We start from the raw sequence: 25,421 nt of genomic DNA on the forward strand, positions 1-25,421 counted from the left end.
TATATCTGATAAGGGGTTAATATACAAAATATATAAGGAACTCATAATCTCAGTAGCACAAAAACCAAATAACCTAATTTTAAAATGGGCAAAGAACCTGAATAGACATTTTCCCAAAAAAGACATATGAATGGCCAACAGGTATATGGAAAGGTACTCAACATTCCTAATCATCAGGGAAATGCCAATCAGAACCACAATGAGATACCATCTCATACTTGTTAGGATGGCTGTTATCAAAAAGTCAAAAGATAACAAGTATTGGCAAGAAAGGGAACCCTTACCATTGTTGGTGGGAATGTAAAATGGTACAGTCATTATGGAAAACAGCATGGAGGTTCCTCAAAAAATTAAAAATGGAACTACCATATGATCCAGTAATTCCACTTCTGAGGGTATGTGCAAAGGAAATAAAATCACTACCTTGAAGAGGTATCTGAACTCCCCTGTTCACTGTAGCATTTTTCACAATAGCCAAGATATGGAAAAAACGTGTCTGCTGACAGATGAATGGATAAAGAAATTGTGATATATATAAAAAGTGGGATATTATTCACCCTTAAATAAGAAAATCCTGCCATTGTGACAACATGGATACATGGATAAACCTCGAGGACATTATGCTAAGTGAAATAAGCCAGACATAGAAAGGCAAATACTGGATGAGCTCACTTATATGCGGAATCTAAAAAAGGTGAACTCATAGAAACAGAGAGTTAGGTGGGTGGTTACCCAGGGTCAGCTAGAGGATGAGGGAAAGGGGGAGATGTTAGTCAAAGGGTACAAACTTGTGGAATAAGTTCTGGAGACCTAACGTATAGTATGGTGACTATAGTTAGTAATAACGTATTGTATACTTGAAATTCACTAACAGAGTAGATCTTAGATATTCTTACCACAAAAAAAGGTAATTATGTGAGTTGATGAGTATGTTACTTAGCTTGATGTAAAAATCATTTAATGATGTATATGGATATCAAAACATCACATTATACACCCTGAATACATACAATTCTTGTCAATTATAACTCAGTAGAGCTGACAAAAAGAGAGAAAAAAGTCGCCTACAATAGAAAAATTAGACAGACATAGGACTTTCATCAGTAACACTAAATTTCATGACCTCATTTATTAATTATTCCAGAAATGGCTTTATAATTCTCAGAGAAGCTGAAGTCAGTTTTTGGCCCAGAACCTGTTTTCCTGGGAGACTTTATCTAACAGGAACAACAGTATCTTTTTCTCATACAACTAGGTTTGTGCTTGCTTTTCAACTTTTTCAAAACTAAACAATGTATTGTTTAGGGACATACATATAAGTGATAAAAGTATGAGAAAACCAAGGAGATTTTTTTTTTTTGAGACAGAGTCTTGCTTTATTGCCCCGGCTAGAGTGAGTGCCGTGGTGTCAGACCAGCTCACAGCAACCTCAAACTCAAGGAGATTGTTAATACAAAAGTCAGGGTAGTATTATCTCTAGGTAGAGGAGGACAAGAAGGTGTGGTTGGAAAGGGCACTAAGTTACTGATAATGTTTTACTTCTTTTCCTGGCTGGTGGGTTTGTTGGCATTATTTTATTTTTATTATTTTAAATGTAAATATTAATTTATTCAACAAATAAGAAGTGTTTATCATGTATCAGGCATTATTATAGGCAATACGTACACAGAAATAAAATAGATAAAAATCTCTGTCCTTATGGAGCACACAAATTATGAAAGAAATAGTAAAACTTTCCAGAACCTAAGTGCAAGAATATAAAAATTGAAGAGTCTATCAACCAAGTGTCTAGGACAACAAATACACAAATATCTATACATCATTATGAAATTTCAGAATATCAGGGATAAAGTGGAAATCCTAAAAGCTTCCAGGATTAGGGGGTAGAAATAGTCCAGACTGGATCAGAAGGAAAAAAGCCTCTAGAAAGGGGATTTCTAGAAAATAAATGTTCTGAATAATCTGACATATTTGAACAAATTGCAAAAATATAGACATATGATAGATCTAATGGGAAAACTAAGGATAGGAATATAGAAAAATATATAGATGAAAGGGAATTATTAACTCTAAAAATGATACAAATGTGCATAAAAAAGAAATGTAACTGCAATTCGCTACTTGTCCCTTTAGTGAACAAAGTTTGCACAAGTAACTTGTGCCTGTACTTACGAGGCTGAGACAGGAGGATCGTTTGAGCCCAGGAATTTGAGGTTCAGTGAGCTATGATCACATCGCTGCACTCCAGTCTTGGCAACAGAGTGAGACCCCTTCTCTATTAAAAAAAATGGTATAAATACTATTAACCAAAAAGTGTGCTATAACTATATTAAAAGAATGGAGAAGGGAAGTGAGGGAGAAAAAGTGAGAGTTAAATCTTCATCTACCATAACAAGAAGTCAACAGCTTCTAAAATAAGTAGCTCAAAAAGTAAGGTATAGCCATATTGTTTAGAACTGAGATAAAAACCAAAAGAAACAGCTAATATATTTGCAAGTTGGCTACTTCAAGTGTTTGCACCTGATGGTGGGAAGAGGCGAAGCTAAAGTACCACTATTTTTTGTTATTATTTGGTTAAGCCATATATATGTCTTTCTAGAATATAGAATATATACCCTATATTCTATATATGTACTATGATAAAAATATAAAATAAAATATATTTTAATTATACAGGGAGGGAAAGGATATGATGAGAACTGAGATTTACTAAAATTGATGAGGCCAACAGAATAGATCAAAAGATGGTGGAGCACAGAAATGTGGAAACTGAAGCCCCCCCAAATATTTGCTGTTTTTGCAACTTTTCCAAATTGCTCTTAAATTGTAACAATAATCAAGGGGGAGCTTTACATTTGAGAAATGACTGCCAGAGGACCCAGCAGCCCCATTCCCAAAGGTAAGGTAGAGTGGAATTATGGGTCAGAGACCTGGGAGACTGAAGACAGGAGAGGGGAAATTCACTTTGGGAAACGCTCAGCCACAGAGGGCACAACTAGAATGCAATCCTCTCCTCTGGTTCCCCTCCTACCTTTCTTCTGCTGATTCTCAGTTTTCTTTGCCCTCCTTTAAAATGCCTGAATTTCTGAGATTCTGCCCAGGGTCCTATTTTTTTTTTTTTCTCACTCTTCTCTACTCTCCGAGGGCAATCTCATTCATACCTCAATTAAAACCACTACCTTTATGCTTGATGACTCCCAAATCTCTATCTGTAATCCCACTTGCTTCACAGCAGCAGAATGAATTCCTGACTGACTACTGGATGATTTCTCTGGACATTCCAAAGGCGCCTCAGACTTTGCGTGTTCAAAATTAAACTCATCATTCTTTCCCCTGCTCCTCATTCTGAGCTCTCCAGCTCATAGAATGGTTTTTACATCTTCTCAGCCATCCAAAGCAGAAAGAAAACTGGGGATCATCTTTGATTCCTTCTTATCCATCAGCCCCCTATATCAAGTCAGTGACCAAGTTCTTAATTTCTCGCACATATGTATTCTCATTTCATTCCCACTGCCTTAACCCAGATTTCAACATTTCTCTTATAACAGCCCTCTAACAGGTCTCCTGCACCCAGTTCTGTCTTCTCCAGTTTATACATCACACTCTCACCTACCAGGATCTTTCTAAAATGCAAATCTGATTCTGTTAATCCTTGATAAAAATTCCCAAATGTCTCACCACTGTTCTTAGGATGGTATTCAAGGCTGTCCATAATCTGGCCCCTACCGCTTTCTCATTATATCCTCTCTCATTCTCTATGTTCCAACTGTACTACACTTGTTGAGCATACCATAAACACACTGTAAACATTAAATCATTTCATATAATGTGCCTTTGCTCATACCGACACTACTCGGAATGACTTTCTTCTTCTATTTCTCATCCCTAATAGTTTATATTGACATCTACACACCTTTCAAGACTTAACATAAGCATTCATTTCTTTCTGGAGCCCTCTCCCACTGAGTAGAGTTAACTATTTTTTCCTTTGTGTTTCTAATATACACTATATAGACTTTTATCAAGCATCTGCAATATTTTGCTATGTACATTTGTTTACATGTCTCTCCTACTAACATCAGCTCCTTTGGAATCAGGAGTATGTCTTATTCATATTTTTACTCAAAATATCTATCACAATGCCTGATATAGACAAAATGTTTAACAAATGCTCCTGAATGAATACAAGAGTCATTGTGAGAATGTAATATATGAGGCTAGCCTGACCCCTACCTATGGCAGACATCAGTCATCAACCACAATATTGTCCTCTTGAATGTCAGAATCATTCTCAAAACAGCATACTATGGAAACCTATTTCAATTACTTGGAATTGGCAAAAGATATAAAATTTATTTCCCCTCCTGGAATGTAGGCTGCCACATGGAGGACCTCAATAGTAATCAGAGTTGATGTGAGAGAATTAACATGGGATTAGGCAGAGTATCTACTAAACACTCTTTACAACAGTATGACCATAGTGATGGCACATATAGTAAGGGAATGTTGTGGCAAAAATTTATGCTGGGAGGTAAATTCTGTCCATGTGCACCCAGCATTGCCCACTGAGGAGACATCCTATCATCAGAGAAGGCAAAACCCCACATATTGGCATTCTGATTTATACTTCAGTTTTGTCTCAATTCATTCAGAAAATATTCCTTTCTAACTGAGGATCAGACCTGGAAATCTGGCAACAAAATGCTGTACCTGAGGAATCAGTTAAAAGGCACATCACACTTAAACTATGGATCAACTCTTCATCCCTTCTGTATGCAGATCCCCTGATAATGTACAGAAGAGAGTGAAAACTTCTCTCTCAAACAAAATCTATTGGAGCACAGTTTCAAAATCTTATTACCAACATAAAACATAGACAAAATGATGATATATGTATAGCACAAGGGGGTATACTGGACAAGACTGTTTATGGCCACAAATAACTGGCCTGGGGCTTCCAGCCAAACTGGGCTGCTTCATATGGTTGTGCAGTATACTAATTTTCTATTGCTGCTATAGCAAATCACCACAAACTTACTGGCTTAAAATAACACACATTTATTCTCTGACAATTCTAGAGATCAGAGGTCTAAACTGAGTCCAAAAGGTTCTAGGGGAAAATCTGTTCCATTGATTTTTCTGCCTTCTAGAGGGTACCTACATTTCTTCATCCATGGCCCCTTTCTCCAACTTCAAAGCTGGCAGCATAGCATCTTCTTTCTTCTCTGACCTCTGCTTTTGTCTTCACATCATCTCTTGATAACTCTGACCCACTTGCCTCTCTCTCATAAGGACCCTTGTGATTACATTGGGCCCACCCTAATAATCCACTATAATTTCTGCATCTCAAAATCCTTAATTTGATCATATCTGCAAAAGCCCCTTTTACCATTTCAGGTAACATATTTATAGGTTCTGAGGATTAAGATGCAAACATTTTTGGAGGGCCATTATTTAGCCTACTAACTACAGGTTGTGCAAGTTGACTCCACATGATTCTGTAGGATATCATTCACATTATGGACATCAAAGGTATTTATATTTATTATGACAATTTTCTGGGAGGGGTGATAAAGTGTTTTGGGGAAGAGGTACTATTTTACAATTCACACAAATGTACCATGAGCTAGCAGAAGCCCCAAAGTCTGAAGTGATTAATAATATCACAACACAGCTATAATACATTGATTCCTCTGCTGAGGTGGGGGAACTCTGTATTATAGAAGGTTGAGGACTTGGCAGAACCAACAATAATAGAAAATATTCTTTAGGTATGGACTATATACCAGGCACTGTACTAGACACTTCATATCCCTTATCCAGAATCCTTACAACTTGGTGCAATATTAATATCCTGACCTAAAAAATAAGCAAGGTGGCTGGGTGCGGTGGCTCACGCCTATAATCCTAGCACTCTGGGAGGCTGAGGCAGGAGGATCACTTAAGGTCAGGTGTTCGAGACCAGCCTGGGCAAGAGCAAGACCCTGTCTCTACTAAAAGTAGAAAAAATTAGCCAGGTGTGGTGGTGCATGCCTATAGTCCCAGCTACTGAGGGGGCTGAGGCAGGAGGTTGCGGTGAACTAGGCTGATGCCACGGTACTCTAGCCCGGGCAACAGAGTGAGATTCTGTCTCAAAAAAAAAAAAAAAAAAAAGAGGAAAGTGAGACTCAGAGAGATTCATTACTATAACCAAGGTCACACAGCAGGAAGGTGGTTAAACTGGCAAATAAACCCAGGTATATCTGGCAGTAGATCCTGGATTCTTCCTGCTGTACCATTCTGCCTCCTTGAAGTGAGAGGGCAGAAAATCAATTTATTAATATTTCTTATAGCCTAAGTTTCTGGAAGTCACACTTATTTTTGACTGAGTGCTAAAGCACTGAATATTCCTGAGGCAGGCCGGGCGCGGTGGCTCACGCCTGTAATCCTAGCACTCTGGGAGGCCGAGGCAGGTGGATCGCTCGAGGTCAGGAGTTCGAGACCAGCCTGAGCGAGACCCCATCTCTGCTAAAAATAGAAATAAAAATTATCTGGACAACTAAAAATATATACAGAAAAAATTAGCTGGGCATGGTGGTGCATGCCTGTAGTCCCAGCTACTCGGGAGGCTGAGGCAATAGGATTGCTTAAGCCCAGGAGTGTGAGGTTGCTGTGAGCTAGGCTGACGCCACGGCACTCACTCTAGCCTGGGCAACAAAGTGAGACTCTGTCTCAAAAAAAAAAAAAAATTCCTGAGGCAATTTCAAGTAGTAGTTCCCCTGAATACTGGGTGATAGACAAACAACCTATATCTATACCCATCCAGGGAGAAAATCATGCCATATACCCTAGCTTCTGCACTTCCTATGACCCGGATTCTCTCTATTTATTTTGGCTTGTCTGGTTATAATTCCTAGAATGATCTGGCTCTATGCTTGAAGCTCTCACCACATCTGTCTGTCTTTCATTGCTCCTCAGCCTTTTGTAGAACTGGATAACTCTCCCTTAGTTCCTCATGATGGAACTGTCCCGGCCAATCCCAGAGCCTGTGTTCTCCATACCATACCACATTGCCTACACTTTGAGAAGTGATTATCGTGAACATTTGAGAAAAGAACTTTGTTATTAATGAAATTTTTTAAGATTGGAAGTAATCCTTATTCAAAAGGATAATATAAATAAGATAAAACTCTTTGTAACTCTTAATCCATTTGATAGAGCCCAACGTGGAGTACCTACCAGATTCTACAACTGACTGAAGGCTCCTAATACTCACTGAAGAGTGAATTCTGATTTCTGGAACTGGAATGAATTCCTCAATGATGAAAAAAGGCTAACACACCCTTGAAGATTTACACATTGCCACTATAAACCCAGAACAAATAAACTATCTAGGACTCAAATCCTGGCTCTTCCAATGATAGGGGTGTGATCTTGGGAAAATTCTTCCACCTCATTTCTTTGGTTATTCGTATGCATTATAAAACAGGGATGAGAGTTTCTATATTATGTAATTGTTGTAAGAATTAAATGATTAAACAAACTATGTAAAGTTCTTGTAATGCTTGGCACATTGGTAAGTGTGTACTTCTAGGTAATAATGTAAACTATTTTCATTGACTTTTATTAAGAAACTTTTTTCATTTTTACCAAGACCTGATTTTCTCATAAAGACTTTACCACACTCATTACATTAATAGGATTCCTGCCACTATGTGTTGTCTGATGCTGAGTAAGATTAAACTTCGGATTAAAGGCCTTTCCACATTCACTGCATCTAAAAGATTTTTCTCACTGTTGTCAAATAAGGCTGAAATCCTGCTGAAAGCATACTCATACTTTTTTTTGTTTTTGAGACAGAGTCTCACTCTGTTGCCCGGGCTAGAGTGCCATGGCGTCAGCCTAGCTCACAGCAACCTCAAACTCCTGGGCTCAAGCAATCCTCCTGTCTCATCCTCCTGAGTAGCTGGGGCTACAGGCATACACCACCATGCCCGGCTAATTTTTTCTATATATATTTTTAGTTGGCCAGATAATTTCTATTTTTGTTAGAGACGGGGTCTCGCTCTTGCTCAGGCTGGTCTTGAACTCCTGACCTCAAGCAATCCTCCCACCTCGGCCTCCCAGAGTGCTAGGATTACAGGCGTGAGCCACCGCGCCCAGCCCCCATACTTTTTATATACATAGAGGACCTTCTTTTTATGAATCCTCTGATGATGAATAAGACTTAGCCTCTAATTAAAGGCTTATTCATTACAGGTACGGAGCTTCTCTCCACTATGAATTTGCAGATGATGAACAAGGATTCATCTCTGTTTGAAGGTTTTCGTATACTCATTGCAAAAGATTCTCTTTAATGATGAATAAAATTTGAGCTTTAGATGAAAGCACTATCATATTCATTACGCTCAAGGATCTCTTTCCATCTCCACTATGAATTTTCTAATGTTCTATAAGGACTGATATCACTGGAAACCCTTTCCCACATTTATCACTGCATAAGGTTTCTTTCCACTATGAATTCTCTTATACCTAGTAAGGTCTGAGCTGCATCTGTAAGCCTTTCCACATGCATTACAAGCCTAGGGTTGTTCTCCAATCTGAACTCTCTCATGTTTAAAACATGTCTGAGTTTGTCCTAAACCCTTTCCCAGTCAACACATTCATAGGGTTTCTTTCTGTCCACTATGAATTTTTGTATGACTGAAAAAGCTTGATCACCCACTGCAATTTCTCCTGCACTGGGAAAGTTTTTCTATCCTATGAAACTTCTGGTGTTGAAAGAGAATCGAGTTCTGCCTGAAGGTCTTTCCACATTCTTACAACCACAATGAATCAGTGAATTCTCAGGTGTGAATCCTCAGGAGGCAAGTAAGACAGGCATCATGACTAAAAATTTCTTTATATTCACTATATTCACAGGGTTTTTCTCTACTATGAGTACTCTGAGGCATCAACCTTGAACACTGATGAAAGACTAAACATTTATCATACATGTAGGGCTTCTTCCCATCAGAAATTCTCCAGTGTCTCACAAATTCTAAAACCTTTTTAAGAGTTACAGTCTTGTGAATCTTACCTCTATGCTCTTTCTCCTAGAGGATTTCCGTATATAACAAACATCTAGCTCAGCCTTTCCACAGTTAATTCACTCACGGCCTTTCTCTTTAGTAGGATTATTCTTACAAGTGGCAGTACTGTGCCTGTGACAAATTTCCCTCGAACAGGAAAATGTTAGATCCTTCCCCACCAAGCTTTCTTACAGCCTTTCCTTAACCTATGCTATCACATGCTAAGTCTTTCCACGATAGAGACTCTGTCCAGTAGGCCTTGGATTCTGGATCCGTAACATTCTTTGGAATTTGACTTTTTCTGAAATTTCCCTCTTTGGAGTAGATCCCACTCTAAATCATAACCTTATCATCTAAAATGATAGACCCACCTACATAAATGGGCAAAGAACATGAGTAAACAGTTAACAAAAAAGGAAATGCAAATAGATAATAAACATATGAAATATTCCACCTTATTAGTCATCAATGAATGTAAATTGAAATAGCTATGAAAGTTTATTTTTCCTTTCTCACTCCTACTAGCAGTTTAAGTGAATGCCTGTCTGACTATTCTCCTTCCTGGTATGAATGTAAATTACTATCAACATTCTGCAAAACAATTTTGTAGTATGTAATTAAGAGCCAGAGAACAGTCATACCTTTTGAACCAGTGATTACCCATCAAGCAATTTATCCAAGAAAATAGATATGCGAAGATTCATGTACAAAACTACTCATTGAAGCATTTCCATTACTGAAAAAAACAAAGACACCTAAAATGTCCAAAAATACAGAACTGGTTAAATAAATTGTGATATACTTTATGATGTGATATTACGTAGCCATCAAAACTGATGTAAAAGAATTATTATTGACAAGGGAGAATTCTTACAAGATAATTTATAGAGAAGAAAGCAGGTGTTACGGGCTGAATTGTGTCCCTTCAAAATTCATGTTGAAGTCCTAACCTCCAGCACCTCAGAACATGACTGTATTAGAGATAAGGTCTCTAAAGAGGTAATTAAATTAAAATGACACCATTAGAGTAGGCTCCAATTCAACATGCCTGGTGTCCTTATAAGAAGGGGAGATTAAGACACAGATACACACAGAAGGAAAACCATGTGAGGACATAGGGAAAAGAAGGCCATCTACATGTCAAAGAGAGGACTGAGAAGAAACCAACCTTGCCAGTACCTTGATCTCAGACTTCTAGCCTCCAAAATTGTTAAGAAAATAAATTTCTGTTGTTTAAGCCACCCAGCCTGTGGTATTTAGTTATCGCAGCCCTAGCAAATTATATTTAACTGTATATACTGGAAGGAAACATTAGTTAATAGTATTTACCTCTGGGGAATGAAATTGTGGATCATTTTTATTTCCTTCCTTATAAAGTCTTGTTGTTCTCCAAAATTTTCACAATGAGCATGTCTCTACTTTTGGAATATGAAATACATAAAAAAGATAAAGGTATCTATAAGCAGTTAAAAAATAATACAAAAAACATAACTTTGATGAAAAGAAGCTGACAAAATGAGACAAAAAGAAAATTAGTTGGGAAATCAAGGCCTGCTGAAACCCAGTGATTTCATGGCTTTGCCTCATTTTCAGGTGGCTTCCCAAATCAGGGGGAGAGGGACATGGAGGAACAAAGTGATGTGAGGATAACTGGTTTGTTTGGAGGGCAATGCAGAGGCAATGAAAAGAGATTAAACTGAGTAGGAAAGTGGGACTGTGTAGAACTAGGAGAGGAAAGCAAGGATTTGGAAGATGGTAGATAGCAAGAGATTAAATTTTAGGAGGCTGAACAAGGTGAAGCAATAAAGGAAGGAGAAGCAACTGGGTGTGCAAACAAAAAGGTAATCATAAAGAAAATAGAAAAGCAAAAAACTCTCTCTCCTGCCGGGTTTTAGGGCACTCATCCAATGGAGAGTTTGAGGGCAACAATAATGATAAATACCACAACCACTTAGTAAGCATGTACCAAACACAAAGATTTCACTGAAATACACTATCTGTTTCTCACATGGAAACCTTGAAAGATAGTTATTATTATTCCAATTTTATAGATGAAGAAACTGATGGTCAGAGGGGAAACTGACTTGCCCATCATTTAAAGTTAGCAAGTAGAGGAACTGAGAGTCAACTGAAATGTGCCTGGCTCCAAAGTGCCTGTATTTGCCATAATGTCAAGGTGCCTCATGGGCATTCACCAACCCAAATTCTCAAACTATCCCAACACTACGCAACTAACCTGTAAGTTCTCTAACCCCCTACCTGTGTCATTCTCCCTCCTTCTCAGACCTAAGAGGATTGCTTCCTGGGTCCCTTTGTCCTCAGCTCTTTCCAAATTCAGCTGGGAATTCATTTAGATCTTTTGAGGTGGAAAATCCTGCAGTTGAAAAGGAAATAAAACTTTGTGGTTAGAACTGGGGTACTGTATATCCCTAAATTCAGTTCTGAAAGGTACAGGGAGGGTAGTGGAAAGGGATCCTTATTTGTCAGGATGTCTTAGAAACAGGACAGGGACCTTGTGAAAGAAGCATAGAAACGTGTGTGTCCCCAAGAGCTAGGGAGGTGGTCTTGACCTTGAGGGATAAAAACGAAGGAAGAAAAACAAAATGAGTCATTTATTTCATTTACTTGAGTCCTAAAAGAAAGAAGTCCCAGAATCAAGGAACAAAAATTGAAACAGTGTAGGTTTCAAGGCTGGACAAAGCTGGGTTCAAATCTCAATATTACCACTTATTTGCTATGTGACCTTGGGCTAGTATCTTTTTTTGTTTTTGAGACAGAGTCTTGCTTTGTTGCCCAGGCTAGAGTGAGTGCCGTGGCGTCAGCCTAGCTCACAGCAACCTCAGACTCCTGGGCTTAAGCGATCCTACTGCCTCAGCCTCCCGAGTAGCTGGGACTACAGACATGCGCCACTATGCCCGGCTAATTTTTTCTATATATATTTTTAGTTGGCCAGATAATTTCTTTCTATTTTTAGTAGAGACGGGGTCTCGCTCTTGCTCAGGCTGGTCTTGAACTCCTGACCTCGAGCAATCCACCTGCCTCGGCCTCCCAGAGTGCTAGGATTACAGGCATGAGCCACCGCGCCTGGCCTAGTATCTTTACTTTTCTAAGCATCAGCTATTTCCTCTATAAAATAAAGGAAATAAAACCCAAAAGGTAATGAGAAATTCTGAGCCTAAAGTAATCTCAAAGAAAAGGTACCAAGGAGTTAGAGGAAATTTTCCTAGTTCTTATAATTGCCTGTCAGATTATTTGCACAAATCCTCAGCCTGAAAACAGGGGGAAAAAAATCTTGAAGAAAGAAAAGTAACATCTACTTAAAAACAATAAAGTGACAGTATGGAAATACCAGAGAAACACACCTAGGCAACTGGGAACCTAGAGAGGTAAATAAGCAGTGAAGCAATTTCTGCCCTGAGGCATTTGTCCATTTCAAAAATTTCAACTTTAGCTGCCTCCAGCAAAAGGAGACAGAGATTAAAGCTACACAGTTTGGGAAAACTAACAGGAGGCCCCCCCCCCAAGCTAGGACCTCAAAGGGCTACCCCCTAAGGGGAAATATGAATAGAAAGCAGGCCGGTTTTGCAGCTCAGATTTGGATCACATGATCTGCCCTGAAAACCTTGAGTCTTGAATTAGATGGAGAAGCAAATCAGCAGGATCAGCTGACAAAAGGACTGATAAACACTGGGATTATCAACACAAACTATAAGACAACTATGTTTCATGGAGAAAGAAATAAATAACAAACTTGAAGATATTTCCAAGCAAGGCTGGGCACGGTGACTCACGTCTGTAATCCTAGCAGTCTGGGAGGCCCAGGAGGGAGGATTGCTTGAACTCAGGAGTTCAAGACTACCGTGAGCAAGAATGAGACTCCACCTCTACCACAAAGACAAGAAAAAAAAAAAAACAGTCAGGCGTTGCAGTGCGCACCTGTAGTCCCATCTACTAGGAAGGCTGAGGCAGAAGGATTGTTTTAGAGCCCAGCAGTTGGAGGTTGGATCAACAATGGCGCCAGTGCTCTCTACCCAGGGCTGCGAGTGAGACTCTCTCTCAACAAAAACAAAGAAGGCAACTGAGCACCCCTCGCCATAACCCCTACCCCTTCATATTAAAACTAAAAAAGAAAAAAAAGATATTTCCAAGCAAAAGGAAACTATAACAAATGATAGACTATAATTGAACCTAATCCAACTTTTAGAAAAAAAATACAGTACACCACATTAAAAACTCAAGGGATAGCTTTAATCAGCAGATTAAGAAGAGAATTCATGAAAACTTAAAAGAAGGGTGAGAGGAAATTATCAGAGTTTGGCGCAAAGAGACAAAAGGGTGGAAAGTATAGAAAAGAGGGTAAGAGACTCAAACTGCTCTCATTTAACAAATGGGGGTCAGGGCCTTGTAAAAGTGATCATGCTAAATCTTCACAACTACTTTACAAGGTACAACGTATAGAATCTCATTGGTAATAAAAAAAAATCCTTTTCAGCCCTTTCTCCATTCTGCCAGCGTAACTGGGCCACAGACCTGCTTTTTCTTTAAAACTAGCTAAGAAATTCCAGAGCCTAGCTTTATAAATGCAAATCTTCACGATTAATAAAACAAAATTTTGAAAGATATGAAGGCTCTGTACCCTCTCCCCTGTAGCCGTGGGAGGGGTGGAAACCATTTTGCTTCACAATTATTTCATATGATCTGAATTTAAAAGGTGTTAAATTGAGAATTTTAATAAGAATGTCAAACTTGTTGACTTTTGCAATAAGGAGACTTGTAAATATTCATAACTGTTGCCAACTAGTTCTATTCTCTGTTAAAACAAATCTTTCCTTGGAAGTATTATTTAAATAAAGCTATTGTATAAGAATCTCACAACTATAGAAAGTAACGCCTTGTTCAATACAAATAATCTACAAAAGAAATTCTAATTTGGTATCATGAACTAAAATAAAATCTTAAGGCTCCCCCTCGACTGGCTGACTGAATGGACCCCCTCTTGGCCATGGGTATATCCTAAAACTAAATTGCCTGCCAAGAGGAGGGAGGTCAGACATGCCTCATCATGCCCCGCCCCCTTCTTGGAGACATCCTTTGTAACCGTTAACAGGCCTAAGAGTATGCTAGACGAACCTACAGGTTCTCAGTTTACACAACAAATCTATGTCCGGTGGCTTGTCTCTGATTAACAGCTCCTTATGTTAAAACATTCCAAGCCTTTAGACAAAGCTTCATGCATTTAACCAATTACAGATCAAAGAATCTTTAAACCCACCTATAACCTGTAAGCCCCCCTACCTTCGAGATGACCCACCTTTTCGTGCCAAACCAATGTATGCCCCCCCATGTATTGCTTTATGACTTTTCCTGTAACCCCTGTCTCCCTGAAATGTATAAAGCCAAACTGTAACCCAACCACAGTGAGTCTACTTGCTCAAGGTTTCTTGGGCATGGCTCTGGGTCATGGTCTTCAAATTTGGCTCAGAATAAATCTCTTTAAAATTATTTTACAGAGTTTGGCTTCTTTTCCATTAACAGTATCTTACTTGGTAATTCATTAACTTGGTGTAGTAGACAGAATAAAAGCCCTCCCGAGATGTCCAAATCCTAATCCCTAAGAATCTTATCTTACATGGCAAATGGGACTTTGCAGATGTGACTAAGTTAGGAATCTTGAGATGGGAAGATGATCCTGGTGGGCCCAATGTATTAATAATTACAAATTACATGGGTCCTTATAAGAGGAGGCAGAAAGGTCAGAGTTAGAGAAGGAGATATGACAACTAAAGCAGAAGTTTAGAGAGAGAGTTGAAAATGCTATGCCGTTGTATCTGCACATGGAGAAAGGAGGCAGTCTCTAGAAACTGGGAAAAGTAGAAAACAGATTCTTCCCCAGAGCTCCCTAGAGTAGGTGCAGTCCTGCCAATACTCTTGTGTTGGTTTTAAGACTGCTGACCTCCAGAACTATACGATAATAAATTTGTGTTTTAACCCACTATGTTTGTCATAATTTATTACAGCAGCAATAGAAAACTAATACATCTGGTGATATAGCTGTAATTGCCATCTGTATACAGTAGTGCCCTCCCTTTATCCGCACTTTCACTTTTTGTGGTTTCAGTTACCCATGGTCAGCTGTGGTCTGAAAATATTAAATGGAAAATTCCAGAAATAAACAATTCATAGTTTTAAATTGCAGACCATCCTGAGCAGCATGATGAAATCTCACACTGTCCTGTCTGGATGTGAATCACCCCTTTGTCCAGTGTATCCATGCTGTAGACGTTCCCTACCAGGGAGTCACTTAATAGCAGGCTCTAGGCTCTATTATCACCTCACATGTTACAAGAATAACGTGAGTACAGTACAATAAGATATACTGAGGCGGGGGATGGGGGGATAGGAAGGGGAGAGGGAGAGAGAAAGAGAGATATCACATTCACACAACTTGTATTACAGTCTATTGTTATAATTGTTCTATTTTATAATTGTTGTTAATCTCTTACTGTGACTAATTTAAAAAGTTTAACATTGTCAAAGGTATGTATGTACAGGAAAAAACGCATAGTGTATATAGGATTCAGTATTATCCGCAGTTTCAGGCATCCACTGAGGGCCTTAGAGCGTATCCCCCAAGGATAAGGGGGGACTACTTGTATTTGGAAACAGATTAAGTATTAAAATTTATTCTGTCAAATTATGTGGCACTATCATTGGCACTTTCCTCTTCACCCACAGGCTACTGCTTCCCACACTGGATAAAGAAATGCAAGCCTACGATTCTGCTGGATTTACTATGTAACAATTACTTTGAGAGACTGTATTTCTTTTAAATTAACAATGTCATAGTTTCTATTTTACCAGTGAGAAAATGAAAACTGAGAAGTACAGTAACTTGCCTAAGGTCAGTTCACAAAGAGCTAGGATTCAACAGCCTGTCGATTGGCTACCAAGCCCAGTATTTTTCCACTGTGTTTTGCAGACTCTCGAACTGCTTTGAGGGTGTGATGAAGAGAGGGTAAAACATCTGAATGTATTCCTCAACATAAACGATTCCATGATTGTGAGATTCTCTACTTTCCTTTGCTTTAATTTCATGCTCACAGTAAGCAACATTTCGTTTTCTTAGTTTGACCTCCCCCATATCTCAGTACTGGACCCGACATGCCCTAAATAGAGGGCTTGAGTGTTTCGGCTACTGGAAATAATACAGTAGCATAGGATGTGTGTGTTTTTATCTCTGTACCTGTATCTATATTAGTCTCAGCAAATTAATTTGTATTTGTTTATCACCAAGTTTCATTTCAGCATTTCACAAATGCCTGGACTGTGGTGAAATCACCACCCTGTAGGCCTTTTTATTAAGTTCTGTTGGAATTTCCAAAGATAATTTCCTTTCTTTGATAAGTTTAAAAGCATTTATATTTATACATCCAACACAGCTAATTAGAGCATGGGGCTTCTGAGATGCTTAAGTAAAATTGTTTCAGAAAAGAAATACTATTTCATTTTATACAGAAAGATAGCAAATTCTAGAGGTATAAGGACTAAAAGGGAAAAATGAAATTATTCACAAATTACATAAACTAAAACCACTTTGTGATAATTCATTTAGCTGTACAGTTATGATTCTTACATTTTAAGTATGTTTTGTATAAAATTTATATAAAACCCCAACAAAATAAATAAACAAACAATTGGACCTACAGAGAGAGGTCAGTAAGGTGGATGGATGGAAAAATAATACAACAGAATCAAGCATTCCAACACACCAGCCACAATCAGTAAAAAAATGTAACTTAAAAATATTCATGAGCAACAGGCACACAGAAATATGTCTAGCAAAATATGCATGAGACATTACAGAAAAATTTATGACTTTTTTCAAAAACATTAAAAATACCTAGATAAAAGGAGAAATGAACCAACTTCATTTTTCTAAAGATGCCATTTCTGTCTCTAAAGTAATCTATAAATAAGATGCAATTCTAATCAAATCTCAATGTTTCTAACAGGCCTTAAGATTTAAGGTAAGCTGATCTTAAAATTCATATGGAAAGAACATAATTTTCAGGAAAAGGAATAAGGAAGGGGCCTTTCCCTACCAAATATTAAGATGCATTATAAAGCTATAGAAATATAAAAGACAAATAAACCAATGGAACAAAATAGAAAGCCTAGAAGCAGACACATACTTATATTGGACTCTGGTATATGACTGAGATAGCATTATCAATCTGTGAAGAATAGAATACTTAATAGTCTTGGAAAAACCAATTAGTCATTCCGAAAAACATTAAGTAAATTCCCTACATTGTGTTACATACAAAAATAAATTCCGAGCAGATCACAGAACTAAATGTGAAAAAACTGTAAAAATTTCATAAGAGAATACATGGTAGAATATCTTTATGACATCAAGATAAGAAAGAATTCCTTAAACAAGATGAAAAAACAAAAAAGGCACAACAGCATGAAGGAAAAGGATGGTAAATTTGACAACATCAAAATATAAGCCTCCTGTGCAGGAAAGAATTAACTCAAAAAGCCTGGGGTGCTGAAACCCTGCAAATTCCCAGCAAAGTACTATCTAAGGGACTGGCACTTGCCCAGCTCTTGGGAGATGACCCTTGGATTATTATGCCTGAGATTGTTTTCATATGCCTGAGGCATGGGACCATGCAGTACCAGTACGATCAGATAGTTTATGCTAATATTGTAATTTGTGGCAAGTGGCTGCTTTTGCTCTTGACAGGTGAGAGGGAGGCGGTAGTTTGAATAGCTGAGGTCAGTCATGCAGGCGCTGTTAGGTAGAGATGAGTATGCAGGTGGCAGGGCAGGTGGTTAAACCACACCTGACAGTGCTGCGTGCTTACGTGACTCTTTCCCAATAAAAAACCCTGGACACCAAGCTTCCCTGGTTGACAATACTTCACATATGCTGCCACACATCTTAATAAACTGTAACCATAACTATAACAGCTTTTGTAAGTCCTGTGAGTCCTAGCAAATCATCAAGCCTGAGGGTGATTTTGGGGACTTCTGACAAAACAAACCTCCATATGAAAAAATACACAATAAACAGAGGGAAAAGGCAAGCCACAGACTAGAAGATACTTACTACAAACTATAACACCAACATAAATATCCAGAGTATATAATTATATAAGCACAAGTCCTACAAAGGTATATGAGAAAGACCCAACACTACAATAGGAAAAGGATATAATATGGCAAATCACAGAAGAGTAAAAAAATGAATGGCCAGTCAATATACTGAAATGATGTCAAATGCCCCTAGTTATCTGAGACATTAAAATTAGATACCATTTCGCATCCATAAGATTGACAAAAATTTAAAAGTCTAACAATACGAAGTGTTGAAGACATAGGGAGATAGAAATTTTCCTTCAATACTAGTGAGAATTAAAGTGTCACAGCCACAACTTTTCAGTATCTACTTAAGCTGAAGATGTATGTAACTTATTATCCAGTAATTCACCTTCTAGATATCTATTCTAGAGAAAATCTTGCACATATGTGCAAGGAAATTTGTACAAGGATGCTCATTTCAGAAATGTAACATTGAAAAAACTGGTAATAAGCTAAATGTCCATATTTGGTATATGACATACGGGGACTACAAAAATAAAGTATTTTATAACCACAAAAATGGTTGTGATGTGTAAGTAAGGAGCAAAATAATATATACAGTATGACAGCATTTATATAAATTTTTAAAATGTAGAAAACAATTCTATATATATTTTAGGGATATGTGTCCAAAAACATGACCCAAAAGGATACATATCAATTTCAGAATAGTGGTTACTTTTACAGAGGAAACAAGGGAAATGGGATGAGAGTGAACTTAAGCTATATTTGTAACATTTTTTTTTCTTTTTAACAAGGGATCTAAAAAAAAGTGTGGTAAAATATTAACTTTTATTCTATCTGGATGGTGGGTCCCTGTTATTTTCTGATAGTTTTTTATAGGTTTGATATATTTGATAATTAAAATTTTAAACACAGATGTATTAGTTTTAAGAAGCTTCAATCACTTCCTGTTGTTGCTGTAGAAATTGTGACAAATTTAGTGGCTTAAAACAATACAAATTTATTTTCTTACAGTTGTGGAGGTCAGCAATCCAAAATCAGTTTCACTGGCCCAAAATTAAGGTGTCAGTAGGGATCTTTACTTCTGGAGGCTTTAGGGGAGAATCCACTTCCTTGCAATTTCTAGCTTTTAGAGGCCACCTACATTACTTGGTTCATGGCTCCATCCTCCATGTTCAAAGAAAGCAGTATAGCATTTTCTCTTTTCTCTGATCTCTGCTTCCAACTTTGTATCTTCCCTTGCTGACTCTCAGTCTCCTGCCTCCCTCTTACGTGGCACTTTGTGATTATACTGGATAATCCAAGATAATCTCCCCACCTCAACATCTATCTTTAATTTAATCACACCTGCAGTCTCTTTTCACCTTGTAAGGCCATAACAACTTTCAGGGATTAAGATGTGGGCATCGTTGGGGGCCATTATCCAGCCTGCAACAGTACACCCTCTGGCCCCCAAAGATTCACATTGGTTCTGCATACAAAATACATTCATTTCACTCCGAAATCCAAAAAAGTCTCAATCCATTAAATCATCAATTCAAGTCCCAAATCTCATGTAAGTCTCATCAGATCAAAAGTCCCAAGTCTCATCATATAAATCATCTAAATTAGGTAAGGGTGAGGCTGTGGGTATAATCCATCCTGGGGAGAAATTCTTCTATATCCGTGGACCTGTGAAACCAGAAAACAAATTATCTGCTTCCAAAATACAATGGTGGGACAGGTATAGGATAATAGTTACAGGCATTCCCATTCAAAAAGGGAGAAAATGAAAGAGGAAAAAAAAGGAGTCACTAGTCCCAAGCAATTTTAAAATCCAACTAGGCATATTCCATTAGGTTTGAAGCCCTGGGAATAGTCCTCTGAGGCCCACAGGTCCACCCTCTGCACCAAGGCCCATTCTACCTTCAGAGTCAGTCTTCTTTTATATGAAAAGTAGCACGTGTTTGCAGGTGAGTATTATTATCAGCCTGTCTCCTGCCTGTAGAATTTTGGAAGTCCAAAAGCTTTCTTTCATTCCATCCTCTCTCTGATCCTTTCAGTCCAAGCTGGCAGTGTTTCTGCTGGTATAATCCTCTAAAAAACCTTTTGGGTCTCCTGTGTATATCTTGGCAACTCACTCCATTAGAGGAGGGGCCCTCCACAGATCTTTCCTGGATAATCCTATTTCTATTCCTGGCTTCTGCAGAGAAACCTGAGGGGATTTATGAGACACATGCCTAAGCTCTCCACAAAGCCCTCTATGTGATTGAGTACTCTGACCTTTCGATCCTTTCAAAACAGTAGCAAAAGGTTTTCCAGCCATACCTTTGGCTTTCTCTCCAGAGTACACTATTCTGACAGTGAATCTCCTAACTTTAACGCCTCTCACAATCTGGATAGGCTGAGAATTCCCCAAACTATCTAGTCCCAGTTAATTTTTGCTTAACAGTCCTTCCTTCTATTTCTCTCATTCTTGTCATATTTTACTAAGAGCATCAAAAAGAAACCTACCATATCTTCAACACGTTACTTGGAAATCTCAGCTAAATATCCAGGCTTATTGCTTACAGTTTCTGCTTCCCACAAAACTGTAAGCCACATTCAGCTAAGCTGTCTGCCACCATATAACAAGGATCTTCTTTTTCTCCAGTTTCCAATAACATGTTCCTCATTTCCTTATAAGCTCTCACCAGCAATGCCTTAGTGTCCACATATTTGCCTTCACAGGCAGCTCCTTCAACATTCATATTTCTACCAAGATGATACAGATTTTCTTTAAGATGATACAGGTTTTCTCTATCATGCTCCTCACTTCTTTCTGAGCCCTCACTGTCAGTCTCTAATATCTACATTTCTACTAATGGCATATTCAAAGCAATCTAGGCTTTTTCTATCATGCTTCTCAAAATTCTTCCATCCTAAACCATTACCCTATTCCAAAACCCCTTACACATTTTTTTAAAAGCCAGTCAAATTTAGCAGTGGGGGGTTGAATATCAACTTTACTGGCACTGATGTTAATAAGTTCTGATAACCCACCATCATCAGACCAGCCTACATTTTTAGGTACACAAGTTATAGCAGCACTCTACTTCCAGGTACCAAAATCTGTATTAAGTTCTTATTGCTGCTGTAACAAAGTACCATAAATTCTGTGACTAAAACAACATGAATTTATTATCTTATTATTTTGGAGGTAAGAAGTCTAAAAACCCATTTCCCTGATCTAAAATTAAGGTGTTAGCAAGGCTCATGTCTTCTGGAGGCTCTAGGAGAGAAGCTATTTCCTTGTCTTTTCCATCTTCTAGAGGCTGTTTACATTCTTTGGCTCACGGTCCCTTCTTTCATCTTCAAAGCCAGAAGAATAGCATCTTCTCTCCTCTCTGACTTCTGTGTCAGTCTCACATCTTCTCTCTATAACTCCGATTCTCCTGCCTCCATCTTATAAGGATCCTTGTATTACATTGGGCCCACCCTAATAATCCAGGACAATCTCCTCATCTCACAAGTCTTAATCATATCTGCGAGTCCCCTATAACATGCAAGTTGACATATTAAGTTCTGGGAATTAGAACGTGGACATCTTTAGGGGGGTATTCAGCCAACCACAAAAACAATTTGGGAACCTAGAAAGGGGCAGAGTCAGAAACTACATCCTGGCTCATGACTAACAGAGGAGCAGCAGTTAATGTATTCAATTGACAACAAACATTGGCAACAAAGCCTTCCAGGAAAATAAAACCCCTAAAAAAAGATTTATAAAAACTGTTTATATGGCCAGAAGTTGTTGCTTCAGGCATGTTTAATAATGTGGCATCTAATATTGTTGGCACATTAAAAGAACCTCAAAACATACTCAAAATATAAAAGACCCTATGAAAAAAAGGAAGTGGTATATTTAAAGTGTCTACTGCTGTAAAAGCTTGTGATAGTCTGACACCATCTGATAGGAACACCAGTGACATTTTTGGGCCTTCAGTCATTGCCTTTTCTCCCGTGGCACACCTAACTAGAACCTGAGATTCTATCATTTTATATAAAGAAGACATACAATTGGAATTTAAAGCCATAACAAGTATGGTACATACAAGAGAAGAGTAAGGTGAGAAAAAAGATATGAGAAAGTAGAACAAACCAAAGCACACAAACAACAAAGTCCTCAAATCACCACGTTGAAAATAAAGCTTTTCCTACTACTAAAAAGTGACTATCTCACCAATAGACTAGAAACTCTTTCATTAATGTTCACATAGTATAATGTTAATCTAAATAAAGACTTTTCAAATATGTATGAAACTAACAAATCATAAGTTTTCATTTGCTCCTCCATGAATGTGGTAGAGGAGAAGACACCAAAAATATTTACACTATTTGAGAATACATGTAAGCTAATTATAAAATTATTTAATATTACTAAGGTAATAAATCATCAGTTAAAACAACCAATGAGAACTATAGGTTTTTCTTTTGAAGCTTGTTTTCAGAGGACATGGAAACAGTTTCTAAAGTCTTAGGAGTCTTAGAACAGGGGTTCTCAAACTTTTTGTTTTCAGGAGCCTTTCATACTCTTAAAAATTTTTGAGGACCTCAAAGGGCTATGGTTTATGTGGGTTATATCCATATTTACTATGTTAGAAATTTAAATATTAATTTATTTTTAAATAATAATAAACCCCATTACATGTTAACATAAACAACATACTTTATGAAGAATGATTGTATTTTCTAAAACAGAACAAAAAGTGAGAAGAGTGGCACTGCCTTACAATTTTGCAAGTCTCTTAAATGTTTAATTTAATGGTATATAGCTGAATTCTCATATCTGCTTTTGTACCCAACCTGTTATGTTATCTCACATCATATAGTTTCTTTTAACAATCCACTGTATACTTGTAACATAATGAAATTTTAAAAGGCAAATAACATCTTAGTATTACTTGAAAATAGGTCTGATCTTGAAAAGCCCTGAAAGGGTCACATGGACACCCAGGGACCACACTTTGAGAACCTTTGACTTACAGGATTCTATTTGTTGAAATAAAAATTTGAAGGACAGATTTATATTAACCAAGAAGAGAACAGGTTGGTTAACAGTTCTATATATTCATATAAGTGTCCATGTAGCAAAAGAAAACAAGATAAAAATACTCATGGACATACTGATTTTTACATCAAATAAGATTGCTTGAAGCCAGGTGCAGGGGCTCACACCTGTAATCCTATCACTTTGGGAGGCCGAGGTGGGAAGATCACTTGAGCTCAGGAGGACAAGACCAGCCTGAGCAAAAGCGAGACCTTATCTCTACTAACAATAGAAAAATTAGCCAGGTGTCATGGTGCGTACCTGTAGTCCCAGCTACTTGGGAGGCTGAGGCAGGAGGATCACTTGCGCCCAGGAGTCTGAGGTTGCAGTGAGCTGTGATGAGGCCACTACACTCTACCTGGGGTGACTGAGTAAGACTCTGTCTCAAAAAAAAAAAAGATTATTTGAATTAGTTTTATAATACAAAATGGTATGTGTCCCTTTATAGCTATAGGCAGGGGGACTCATTTTGCCAATTATGAACACTTGAATTTTTAAGGCTAGGTACTAGAATTTTATTAGGTAAGATTGTAGGGGAAAAGTAAGCTTGCAGAACACAGTTCTTTTTCTGGCAGAAATGGAGGAAGGTTGAATTTTATTTAAAAACAGAGAAATAAGGAGAATACAGAATTTTCTTATAAAACAGTTCTCTTTCAGAAAGAACAAAAGAATAAGTATGGCACAGGAAGGGAAAGGTTTGTCACAGATCTGAAGCTGTTTATGCAGTCGACTGCTCAAAGGTTTCTGCCTGGATCAGGTTTCCATACACATAGGACACAGAAGACACATCTTCCCACAGATAAGGAATTATCCCCTAATGTGGACACACTAGTAATTCTTCATATGAGAGGAATAAAAAGAAAAATAAGGACGGGCAGTGAGACTTGATAGACTGAGATAATTTTAAGTACTGAAACTATCAGTAAGATTTGGGATAAACGTTCAAATAGTAGTGAATCTAACTGGAATAAAATTAAGAAATACTGCTCTCCAAAAGAGCTCTGACAGAGGAATGGCCCTAAGAAACCTTCACATAAACGGTCTCCAAAGTAGCGGAGATTTGATTTTTTAAATGATTCCAAAAAATCCACCTTTAGATTCTTAAGTCACTTATAACTCTACGGAAACAGATTCACTCCAGAGTCCTTTTTAATACTATCTGTCTTTTAAAATTTATGCCTAGTATATATTATTATATAGACCTTTGTTGAAACGTGCTAAATACTACTTCACAGTCAGAAAAACACATAAGCAATTTGAAAGTGATTTTACTTTGAAGTGATTTTTGCAAGTGTTTGCAAGCCAGCTTTCCTTTGTCAGCTTTACACTTTATGGCAGAATTTTGTATCCTTACCACTGAGGTCAATTTAAGCCACTGAGAAACCTCACCCAGATCTTACATAGAAATTCCTACTTTCACAAAGACATGATTTTTGGTTCAAACCCTTATTCTTCTCATCAGTCCTAAGTCCACTTCAGCTCTTTTATCGCTAGAAAATTACGTTCATAAATCCTTTTAAAAAGACAGCTACTAATCTATTAAGATATTTATAATTTGTCCAAATATTTCCTGGTAACTGGGTTATTTAAATAATAGATAGGCCTTATATTAGTCCTGTAATCTGTCAATAGGAAAGAGAAGAAATCTTTGTGATAGAATTACTGCATTCTTGGTATAGACACCTAAAGATTCCAAGCAGCATCTTTACATTTCTTTAAATATCAGCTTTGCAAATGGCTATGAGCTTAGGTCTGTTTCTTAAACTTGTCCATAAAGAAGTTAATTATTGACATCAAAAAGTAAATGGGGTTTCCTAGGCAGCAGTGTGTATTTTATTGGTTTTTAACTTTATAGTTAAGAACCTCTGAATCTTTTTCTAGAGCAAATACCTGGAGTTAATTGGAACCATTAGGGCAGGACACTAAAGCATTAAGACAGCAGAAAGTGCAAACAGTCAATCCCCAGCCTTCAGCCAGTAAAACTCATGGGCTAGCAAGAATCATGGAATTTTGATCTAGTAGGCAAAATTCCTCAAAATCAATCTGCCAAGAGGGCTACAATCTTAATCCCTAGTCTCCTCCTATGGGGAAATATCTACTATTTATAACGTTTGTTAATAGTGGTTACTTGGCTGGTATAAATAATTGAAAAGTGAACACAAAGTGCTGGAAGTGTCTTTGTGGTCATTTAA

Source organism: Lemur catta, chromosome X, assembly GCF_020740605.2.
Source record: "Lemur catta isolate mLemCat1 chromosome X, mLemCat1.pri, whole genome shotgun sequence".
Classification (NCBI taxonomy): Eukaryota; Metazoa; Chordata; class Mammalia; order Primates; family Lemuridae; genus Lemur; species Lemur catta.